Source organism: Impatiens glandulifera, chromosome 7 (assembly GCF_907164915.1).
Source record: "Impatiens glandulifera chromosome 7, dImpGla2.1, whole genome shotgun sequence".
In the NCBI taxonomy this organism is placed as follows: Eukaryota; Viridiplantae; Streptophyta; class Magnoliopsida; order Ericales; family Balsaminaceae; genus Impatiens; species Impatiens glandulifera.
The window spans coordinates 14,904,498-14,917,148 of NC_061868.1; the positions used below are offsets into that span (position 1 = coordinate 14,904,498).

Consider the following 12,651-nt stretch of genomic DNA (forward strand, 5'->3'; position numbering starts at 1 on the left):
GAGATGCTTGCTGAGAAACAACCTGAAGAAACAACATATGTCGAGCATGCTTGTCAAAAGGATCTTTCTTCTGCTGGTCAGACGTCTCATAAGGTAACTCATATTCTATCCTTAGTCGTAGAGCCTACTAGTGTTCTCGTTGTGGAACAAACTACTGAATCAACTACTGATCCAATTAGTACTGATGAAGAAAGACCTGTAGGGGACTTTGATGTCTCTCCTGTAGCACCAGTGGCTGCTGAAGCTGTTGGTCAAAGTGCTGAATAGATAGAGGAATATATCTTCAAGGAGCCAGCCGGTCCAATAACTAAGAAATTATCTATTATAACTCCTGTTATAGAACTAGCCCCTGCTCCTCAGTCTGATGTTGCTAGTCTAAAGGCAGCAATTCCCGTTTCCGGCTCATCTCTAACAACTATTTTCAGACAAATTCAAAATGCACAGGGCATAAGGCTTCATATTAAGCTCACCGATGTCATCAAGGGTGCCAATATAAGTAAGTAGTGGAAGGAGCTATTTAAGCTGGAAAAATTGATCCTCTCTTGGACTAGAACCAAACATGTTAATGAGGCTCTCAAGAGAAGAGAGATCATTGATGCAATGGCCAAAGAGCGTGCTCTATACCCTATTCTCCAAGAAAGGGAAGTCAACATTAACCCTTTAGAGAAAACGAATGAGGTAGACGGTAAAGTGAACAGACGTCTGCAACTAATCTTGGATTCTTATAGTTCAATAGCTCTGTGTTTCATTCATGGCACAGAGTCGTCCAAAATAGAAGAACTTTGTAATAAGGCATCCAATGTTGAGTTGAACAGCTCTGATGTTGAAGAGGAGTTGACTTTCGTTGAGAAGTTGCAGCCTCTTCCTGCTCAATCCGTTGAGGAGATGCGTCTTCTTGACCTTCTCTCTACTAAGCAGTAGCAGATCTCTACGTTTGAAGAGCAGCATGAACTCCCTTTCGTTGAGAAGGAATTATCCTCAAACGCTGCTTAGCGTTCTGAAACTGTAAAGGAGCTCATCTCCCCCAAATCAAAAGAAGGAGCCCTCCTTTGCTCCTCAGCAGCCCAACCCGTCTGAGTAGAAGTCATCTGTTGAGGAGGAACCTTCCAAGGATGTTGAGCATAGCTCAACCCCTATTTTAAAGAAGACCTCGTCCATTCCGACGATATCATTAGATGAGAAGGCATCTGAAGAGAAGTAGTCAGCCTCCCCAAAGTCCAAACATTCAACCTCTATTGCATCCGAGAAATCCCTTTCATATAAATCCTTTCATTCTGAAAAATCGCCGAGATTTCTAAAAGATCTAGGCGAAGAGATCGAAGGAGCAGAAGGTGAATCTCGGGCAATGATAAATGTGCTTCAAGCTTCATCTCCAGATAAATAACTAGAGCGGTCTATTCAAGTAAGTGTTCGAGTCCCTCCTATTCGCTCTATTCCAGCTGGCTCCCATACTATCTCTTCGGCCCCTAATTCCCCTAAGGAGTCCTCTCGGGGAACTATGGATCTCCACAACTTCATTCTTGAAACTCTTGAGCCTATGCAGAAGAGCATCAAGACAATCTTTAGAAAGTTGGAGATTCTGGAAGGGGTTATGTAGTCCAAAATCAAGGGGATAAAAACAAAGAAATTTTGAGGACTTCGTGTGATGTATTGAAGCTCATAAATTAGATGACCAGGATAAAGAACACTCTACTCAATAATAATTTTGATATTCACAAAGAGACAAAGTCTTCAATAGAAATTATCTCCCAACAACTTATGGAAATTTCTCAATCCCTCAAGATTCAAGAAGCTGAGCGAATCAAAGATGCTGATGCAGTCGTACGACGATTCCAAGCTGAAGAAGATGCGGCTGCAGAAGCTTCCAAAGTAGTTGCTCTCGCCCTTGATAATGTTAAAAAGGGGGATGTGGCAATCTAGGGGGAACTAGTCAAGGAGGAAGATGAGAAAGATCAGGCAGATGCAGTCGGGGTCCTCGAAGTGAAAGAAAACCAGACTGTGGTGGTGGTTGAGGTGAAGTTAATCAAGGTCGAGGATTAAGTGGACTGCACCAAATTATGTTCGGCGATTAATATTAAAAAAGGGGAATCTTAAACCTTGTATTCTCTTTATGTATTTCATATTTATATAAAAAAATATCTTATTCAATTTCTTGTCTTTAACTTAATTTTAACATCATCAAATAGGAGGAAATTATTAGATTAAATTACTTAAAAAAAAGAAATTAATTAAAGAGAAATAATTAATTATGGAAAAATATTTTAATTCACTAAAATGAATTTATGTGAATTAAGTTTAATACGACATAGTTTTAATGATGTGTTTGTGAACAAAACTAAGTTGTGAAATTGTCTATGCGCAGATACAGCTTAAGACGCGCAAGTAGAAGTCTAGCTTCTATAGTCGTGTTAGTATGAAGAAGTGCACAAGTAGACGTCTAGCTTCTACAGACGTGTTAGTTTGAAGAAGTGCGCGAGCAGACGTCTAACTTCTACAAACGTGTTAGTTTGAAGAAGTGCGCGAGCAAATGTCTAACTTCAATAGACGTGTTAATTTAGAGAAGTGCACGAGTAGATGTCTAACTTCTACAGACGTGTTAGTCTGAAGAAGTACACGAGTAAACGTCTAACTTCTACAGACGTGTTAGTCTAAAGAAGTGCGAGAGCAGACGTCTAACTTCTACAAACGTGTTAGTCTGAAGAAGTGCGCGAGCAGACATCTAACTTTTACAAACGTGTTAGTCTGAAGAAGTGTGCGAGTAGACATCTAACTTCTACAGACGTGTTAGTCTGAAAAAGTGCGTGAGCAGACGTCTAACTTCTACAGACGTGTTAGTCTAAAGAAGTGCGCGAGAAGATGTCTAGCTTCTACAGAGGTATTAGTCTGAAGACGTCCTACTTCATTAGACGCTTTGGTCTGAAGAAGCGCAAGCAGACGCCTTGCTTCAGCAATTGTCTGAAGAAGCGTCCACTTATCTGCTCAGCTTATCAACATAACGATCAGATGTGCTCGCCATCAATCGTTTGCCAAGTCAGTTTATCTCGCTATAACTAGTTAACTACCACATACGCTAATATTTCACCAGTCCACGTTACGTTAATATTTCACCAGTCCACGTTGTACCTTCTAGTACACCACGTTCCAACGAATATTCTGAGTTACAATCTGGTATGTCACGATCTAACGAATATATTCTTGTGTACGTTCCCGTACACATGGCCTACATCCAACGGAAAGCTGACACGTATCTAGTAGAAGGATTCGACCGTTGCTACGACTTCAATATAAAAGGTGATCAGAGTACAACGTCGAATCACTCTAGCTCTCGGTTTTCTCGGTCTTTCTCTGTAACTTAAGAATTCACGAATTGATAAGCTTTGTGTGTTTACTTTCTCTAAGATCATTGTGTGATTAACTAAGCTAAGCTAAGCAATTGTTTACTGTTCTTTCTGAGGGAAATTTTAGTATTGTAAGTTGAACATAACTTTGTCTGTTCAACAGAGTGTTACCTAGAAGTTCAGAAATAGGTAGTTGTTAAGTCTTATGTGTCTGACGGGGTTTGTGTAGTGTCTATACGAATCAAAGTCTTCTAGTGAAAATCCTTTTGGAAATAGAAGAAGGGGTGACGTAGGAGTTTTATCTCCGAACATCCATAAAACTTCGTGTGTTATTTCTTTTCCGCATCTTCTGTTTTGTATCTGTCGTTTCAAATCGAGCAAGCATTTCTGCACTTGAATCTGTTCAAGAGCTTGTGAAGATTTGTGAAAAATAGAAACAAATTTTCATCTCTAACAAGATTAAAATCGAATGGAAAGTGTCTTATTGAGTTCAACAATATTCAACCTCCTACTATTGTTGTACCTGATCCTACCATCTATAATGACCAATTATTTAGAATTAGAATTAGACTTTCCATTTACCTATTTAAGATATTGTTACCTATTATTGTGATGACTTCAACAGTCAAACACATATTTATGTGGCATTAATAACATATTACTTATTAAAATTATTTTACAATAATATTGCACACAATAAAATAAAAATATTATTTATCGTAACTTTAAAATAAGTTCATATTTTAATTAAGTTGATATTTTTTTAAGTGAAAAATCATATATTTTAATAAATAAATGACCACTTAAATAGGTAATTTTAATTTTATGATAATTAACTTATAAAACCATTTTTAAGTAAAAAAAAAGATTATAGTAACATGTCAGAACCTCACAAATTCTTGATATGTTTTAACATTTTTTAACCATTATTCTATTAATGGCTAATTATTGGAAGTTAGACTTTAAATTTTCATATTTAATATATCGATCTTTCATTGAGATAAGTTTGTTGTTTACTTAATTTCATCACTATATAATAACATATTACCCATTAAAATGATTTCACAATAATATTGCACATACTCAAATAAAACTATTATTGATTATAACTCTTAAAACAAATATCTTTATAAGTGAAAGACCATCATTTTTGTAAAACAAATATAAACACTTAAAGAAACATAAATTTTATTTGTATGATAAGTAACTTATCAAACCCTTTAGGCAACAACACTAGCTCCAACAACTTTCATGGCTTCAAACCTAGGCTCCTTGGCTTCAAATTTCTGTTGGTAATCTTATCTCGTAAAAATTACACGTAAATAATATATGAAAATAATACAATGATAATAAAACAGATACAACAGATTATGTAATAAGATGAAGAAAAGTCTTCTCGTTTGCTCCGAGGCCTGTGAAATCATAGTTCCCTTAAAACAGTTTCACCGTCTTCTGTTTGTGCTGGAGAGTTTCGTCGGTAGCTGCTTCCCAGGATACAACGGAACCTGCAATGATTTAGCACAGAAAAACCACTACAACAGCGAACTAAACAAAAGTACCTGAATCACAATCACCAGGTTTCGCACAGAAATGATCGAGTCAAGAAACTCGAAGAGCACTCACAAGAACAAGGAAAGACTTTAGAATTCTAGAGAGAGAAGTGATAAGATAATGTGTGGAGAGGAATACAATGTGAAGGGATATTTATAGTTGAAAATTAAACTCATAATCAATTCTTTAATCCAACGGTCACTAATCCATCATCCATTCATCCAACGGTTATTGTTGCTTGCCTTTTCATCATCTTTGCAAGTTACATCCTACAATAAATATTTTGTAGTTACAATGGCAATTAACATCATTTGTTAATTGCCTCATTCAAGACATTAATGTTAATTGTAACAATTAACAAATTTAATTCACAATAAATTTGATGTGAATTTCATTTGGATGAAATTTCACCTTAATTTACATTTGAATTTCATGTGAATTTCATTTGGATGAAATTTCACCTTAATTTACATTTGAATTTTATGTGAATTTCATTTGGATTAATTTCACTTTAATTCACATTTGAATTTCATGTGAATTTCATTTGGATTAATTTCACTTTAATTCATATTTGAATTTCATGTGAATTTCATTTGGATTAATTTCACTTTAATTCATATTTGAATTTCATGTGAATTTCATTTGGATTAATTTCACACTTAATTCACATTTGAATTTGGTGTGAATTTCATTAGCCCAAATATCATTTCCATTTAATTAATGGAATTAGTTTAATTCCAACAATCCCCCACATTAATGGAAATTGAAAGATTAACCCGGTAAAAGGTTCAACAATTGAATTTTACACAGGATAGGTGGGTGTAACCCTTTGAACCTTCCCTCATGAAAGTATATAACTTTACTAGCCGATTAGTAGACTCGGTGTCCTTGAACTATTCTGCCTTTTGTGTAAACGATTACACACTTTCACATAAAATTCTTCCTGATACATGTCAGTTCTCATGATTGTGTTCGTTTTGGCCATGAACACTCGCCTGGTTCAGTGAGAGGGTCTAGAATTGAGCCGTGCAATTCTTTCGAAGCGGCCCCACTTCTCTCTCATATAGGTGATCTCTTTTTTCATAAAGAATCATTAAAAACCTACGTGCTTATCCTTTCCCGAAATGCTATTTTATCGTAGGATTTTTACCCATAGCAATCTACCAAGTTTAGTACAATTAGGTTGTCCCATTGAACCTAGTTCTTGGGATCTCCAGTCATCATAGGTTGGGTTTCCCTTCATACCAACTTATTGTAGGCTTAAGGCCCATTCCTTATGAGGACTTTAACACCAACTCTCTATTTAACCCTTTGGTTTGCGGATCCGCAATATTATCTTTTGATTTTACGTAATCAATTGAGATAATTCCAGTAGAGAGTAATTGTCTAATGGTATTATGTCTACGACGTATATGTCTAGACTTACCATTATACATATGACTCTTAGCTCGTCCAATTGCAGATTGACTATCACAATGAATAGAAATTGCTGGTACGGGCTTATACCATATTGGAATATCTTCTAAGAATAGACGTAGCCATTTAGCTTCTTCACCACATTTGTCAAGAGCTATATATAAATTCAGATTCCATCGTGGATCTAGCAATAACAGTTTGTTTAGAAGATTTCCAAGATATAACTGCACCTCCAAGTGTAAATACATATCCACTTGTTGACATAGAGTCTTTCATATCTGAAATCCAATTAGCATCAGTGTACCCTTCGATAACAGTAGGATGTCTCGTATAGTGCAGACCATAATCACGAGTATTTCTTAAATACCTAAGTAATCGTACAATGACTTTCCAATGATTATTACCCGGATTACTCGTGTATCTACTTAGTTTGTTTACTGCATAGGCTATATCTGGTCTTATACAACTCATTAAGTATATTAGACTCCCAATTGTTCGAGAATATTCTAATTGAGATACACTCTCTCCGCGATTTTTAGATAGATGTTGACTCGTATCTATATGAGTCTTAGCCAATGTAGAATCATCATTGTTAATTTTTTCGAGGATTTTATCCACATAATGTGATTGACTTAGAACTATCCCTTCCGATGTTCTAATCACTTTGATTCCAAGAATCACATCAGCCAATCCCATATCTTTCATGTCAAATTTTGAATTTAATATATCTTTAGTGGATTTAACCATTTTATCATCACTTCCAATGATAAGTATGTCATCTACATAAAGACATAAAATGACGTAACCATTTTTATGTCTTTAATATAAATACATTTATCACATTCATTGATCTTAAATCCACTTGAGATCATAACATGATCAAATTTCTCATGCCATTATTTTGGAGCTTGTTTTAAGCCATACAATGACTTAACTAATTTACAAACTTTATTTTCTTGTCCTTGAGAAGAAAACCCTTGAGGTTGATCTATGTAAATTTCTTCTTCCAAGTCTCCATTTAAGAAAGCTGTTTTTACGTCCATTTGATGAACTTCTAGATTGCGCAAAGAAGCAATCGCAAGAATCAATCGAATAGAAGTTATTCTCGTAACTGGAGAATATGTATTAAAATAATCAAGACCTTCTCGTTGGCGATATCCTTTTACCACCAGTCTTGCCTTATATTTATCAATTGATCCATCAGCTTTTATTTTCCTTTTGAAAATTCATCGGCAACCTAGTGGTTTATTTCCCGGAGGCAGATCCACTAGTTCCCATGTATGGTTTTACAAGATAGATTCTATTTCACTATTAATTGCCTCTTTCCATTGAGGCCCTTCAGATGAGTTAATTGCCTCATTATACGTTTGAGGTTCACTTTCCATCATGAAAGTAATAAAATCTGGACCAAATGATTTTTCGGTTTTAGCTCGTTTACTTCGTCTAAGTTCAACCTCAACTTCATTCTCCTTTTCTTGTTCATCTAGTTCAGGAAATCTTTTTGAAGAACGTTGTTCTTCATTAGACTTATATGGAAGTACATGTTCAAAAAACGATGCATTTCTCGATTCCATTATCGTATTCTTATGAATATCCGGAATGTCCGATTTAAACACAAGAAAACGATAAGCACTACTGTTATGTGCATATCCAATAAATATACAATCAACAATTTTTGGTCCAACTTTCACCTTTTTAGGTAATGGTACGGCTACCTTAGCTAGACACCCCCACATTCGTAAGTATTCATATGATGGTTTTCTTTCATGCCATAATTCATATGGACTCTTATCTAGCTTTTTTCATGGAACTTTATTTAAAAGGTAATTAGCTGTCAAAATAGCTTCTCCCCCACATGTTATGTGGTAGACCAGAACTTAATAGAAGTGAATTCATCATTTCTTTTAATGTTCTATTTTTTCTCTCAGCCGTACCATTTTGCTGAGGAGAATAAGGTGCTGTCGTCTCATGGATTATACCATGTTGAGCACATAGCTCGGCAAAAGGTGATTCATATTCACCTCCTCTATCACTTCTTAACACCTTGATCTTTTTACCAAGTTGGTTTTCAACCTCATTTTTATAGAGAGTGAATTTCTCTATGGCTTCATCTTTACTTTTAAGAATATACACATAACAATATTTTGTGTTATCATCAATAAAAGTAATGAAATATTTTCCTCCACCACGTGTTGGTGTTCCTTTTAAATCACACACATCTGTATGAATTAAATCAAGCGGTCTATTACTTCTTTCAACGTTTCGAAATGATAATCTCGTCAATTTCGCTTCAACACAAATTTCACACTCGTGTTTCTTATTAATTTCGAATGTAGGTATACTATTCAGTTTTATTAATCGATGCATCGAATCATAATTAATATGACCTAGTCTACCATGCCATAAAATGGAAGACTCCAACAAATAAATAGAAGACTTATTCTTTTCATTCATACTTAGCTTAACTGCCATTACATTTAGCTTAAAAAGCCCATCAGTAGCATAACCTCTACCCACAAACATTCCACCTTTGGATAAAATAATTTTATCTGACTCAATCACAATTCTAAAACCATGCTTACTTAGAAGAGATCCGGATATCAAATTTTTCCGAATTTTCGGAACATACAACACATTAGTCAATGTTAAATCTTTCCCTGAAGACAACCTTAACACCACTTTTCCTTCACCTTGTATGTCAGAAGTGGCAGAATTCCCCATGAACAACTTTTCACCATTCTTCACTTCTTCGAGGCTTGAAAATACTTCTTTGTTGGAGCAAACATGTCTTGTAGCTCCTGTGTCAACCCACCACTCTCGTGGATTAGACCCCACCAAGTTAACCTCAGATATCATTGCACATAGATCCATGTCCGATAATCCTTGAGTCAAGTTAGCCTCTCGAACTCTTCTCGGTTTCTTGCAATCGGAAGATTTATAGCCCATGCCATTGCAATTGAAACACTTGCTCGTGAACTTCTTAGAGATTCCTCCTTTAGGATTAAGGCTCCAGTTTTTGACAAAAGAATTGTGTTTCTTCTTGTCTTTACCATGCTCAACCACATTTGCTTTAGCCACATGTTGACTAAAGTATTTCTTTGAAGCGCTTTTATTTTCCTCTTCAATGCGTAGACAAATCACCAATTCTTCTACATTCATCTCCTTTCGCTTGTGCTTAAGGTAGTTCTTGAAATCGTTCCAAGACGGTGGCAACTTCTCAATAATAGCAGCCACTTGGAATGTTTCTCCCAAATTCATGCCCTCAGCATGAATTTCATGCAAAATAACTTGGATCTCTTGAACTTGTTTAATGACCGGTCTTGAATCTACCATTTTGTAGTCCAAAAATCGGCCGACCATAAACTTTTTTGCACCCGCATCTTCTGTTTTGTACTTACGTTCAAGAGATTGCCATAGTTCTTTGGCCGTATTCTTCTCACTGTACACATTGTACAATGAATCTGATAAGCCATTCAACACGTAATTTCTACATAAAAAATCTGAATGGTGCCAAGCATCAATGGCCGAAGCCGCTTGCACATCAACTTTCGGATGCACGTTTGCATCCGACGATGAAGTCACGTTTGGCTCATCGATTTTGGGAGTGGGAGGATCCTCTATGAGGAATCGCGCAAGACTTAGGGTCGTGAGGTAAAAGAACATCTTCTGCTGCCATCTCTTAAAGTTTGAACCATCAAACTTTTCTGGCTTATCCAGATGGTTAGCTGGAACCGGCATCCTCATGTTAGAAGTAGGTGTTTCAGTAGTCATTTCTGAAACAAAACCAGAAACGTGTAAGAATCTAAGATAAGTAATATTTGAGACTGTTTTAAGATTGTTGGTAATTTTATCTCGTAAAAATTACACGTAAATAATATATGAAAATAATACAATGATAATAAAACAGATACAACAGATTATGTAATAAGATGAAGAAAAGTCTTCTCGTTTGCTCCGACGCCTGTGAAATCATAGTTCCCTTAAAATAGTTTCACCGTCTTCTGTTTGTGCTGGAGAATTTCGTCGGTGGCTGCTTCCCAGAGTACAACGGAACCTGCAATGATTTAGCACAGAAAAACCACTACAACAGCGAACTAAACAAAAGTACCTGAATCACAATCACCAGGTTTCGCACAGAAATGATCGAGTCAAGAAACTCGAAGAACACTCACAAGAACAAGGAAAGACTTTAGAATTTTAGAGAAAGAAGTGATAAGATAATGTGTGGAGAGGAATACAATGTGAAGGGATATTTATAGTTGAAAATTAAACTCATAATCAATTCTTTAATCCAACGGTCACTAATCCATCATCCATTCATCCAACGGTTATCGTTGCTTGCCTTTTCATCATCTTTGCAAGTTACATCCTACAATAAATATTTTGTAGTTACAATGGCAATTAACATCATTTGTTAATTGCCTCATTCAAGACATTTATGTTAACTGTAACAATTAACAAATTTAATTCACAATGAATTTGATGTGAATTTCATTTGGATGAAATTTCACCTTAATTTACATTTGAATTTCATGTGAATTTCATTTGGATGAAATTTTACCTTAATTTACATTTGAATTTCATGTGAATTTCATTTGGATTAATTTCACTTTAATTCACATTTGAATTTCATGTGAATTTCATTTGGATTAATTTCACTTTAATTCACATTTGAATTTAATGTGAATTTCATTTGGATTAATTTCACTTTAATTCACATTTGAATTTAATGTGAATTTCATTTGGATTAATTTCACACTTAATTCACATTTGAATTTGGTGTGAATTTCATTAGCCCAAATATCATTTCCATTTAATTAATGGAATTAGTTTAATTCCAACAATTTCACAGATGAATAAAGCTTATGTAGTCATCAAAAACAAATTTTGGATAAACTTCCTTCCTCTCCTCTGCGTCTTTTTCCACAAAAGCCGCTGCTGGAAAGATCACTGCATTTACCCGGGTTGTAGAAAGATGCAATCGACATTCTTGTTCCCTATGGATCACACTCTTGTATTTCCCATTCGTGATCACCTGTGATCAATATCAATCATATCTAGTTAGTTAGAATCTACTCGTTAGGTAAACTATGCAAGCCCATATTTAGGCAAGGGCCATATAATGTTAGCCTCGAGGATTGGGTTGCCCTAACCTAGTATAAACGGGTTAGGGCAACCCAATGCTTGGAGTCACACTACACGTACCTCGATCTGATCACCAAGGTTAATGACAATGGAATGGCGCATTTGAGGGACATCGATCCACTTATCATCCTTGAGAAGCTGAAGGCCGCTGACTTTATCATCTTGGAATAGCAAGATGATGCCTCCGGCGTCTGTGTGGGCTCGAAGGCCATTGAACATCTCCGGCTTGGGACACGGCGGGTAGTTAGCTACCTTGGTACCGAAATTCGGTCCTTCTGATCCAGAAAATGCTGTTTTCAAATAACCTTTCTCAATTCCCAAGTTCTCACAAAATAAGTCTTAGAGATTCTCTACGAGCTTCTCTAAGTATTCTGCAAATTCCTTCATCACGATTTTGGAGGTGGCGGATGAAGAAGGTGATCTCCCAGTCCATGTCAGTTACCTCCTGATAAAGAAATACATTTAATTTTGAAAATTAAAATTTATTTTCAAAAATGAATTCACCTTGTGATTATCATCATGAAGGTTAGTTTTGGAAGCCATGAGGTCTTTGAATCTAGTCTCCATGGTTGTCTTGTAATGTTCCTTGTTCAATCTTTCCACTTTATCCATCAGCTCCAATGGAATCGGATGGTTAACCAGCTGAATATATATTAATTTAATTAATAATTAGAATACATAATTAATTAATTAAATAAATATTATATACCTCAAAGAAGCCCCAGTTCTCGCAGGCATCTTTGATCATTGCCATGGTGGCTTCTCTGTCTTCACCACTTAGCTTCTCCATATTGATGACCGGGAAGTTCTCCATTTTTTTCGATGAATTTCTCTCTCTAAGGTGGAGCTATAGAAGATGGTTGTGTTTTCTTATGTAGAGAAGTGAGACCATTTATAATAAAGAGGTGGGATAAAAATTTATCTGATGTTTGAAAGTTTTAATTAAGAAACTTTCTATAACTTATTTAAGATATTGATTCGACAGAGTGGTAGGATAAGAACAATTGGAATTTTATCTAATTAGTAATTTATGTTTATAAAAATAATGGTATTTTATGATAATTATATCCACTTTCTAAAATGATTAGAATGAAAAACAATTAAGTTTATTAAGGAATTTTTATTCTCAATTTTTAATTATTAGAATGTAAAGGTGAAAAATAGTTATGTTTATAAACAGTGGAATTTTATGATAACTAAG

General features: G+C 35.4%; 1 pseudogene; it reads right to left on the reverse strand.

The window, feature by feature from the left end:
* Positions 1 to 4,558: 4,558 nt before the first annotated feature.
* LOC124909558 lies at positions 4,559 to 12,314 on the reverse strand (annotated as a pseudogene).
* Between the last annotated feature and the right edge of the window lie 337 nt (positions 12,315 to 12,651).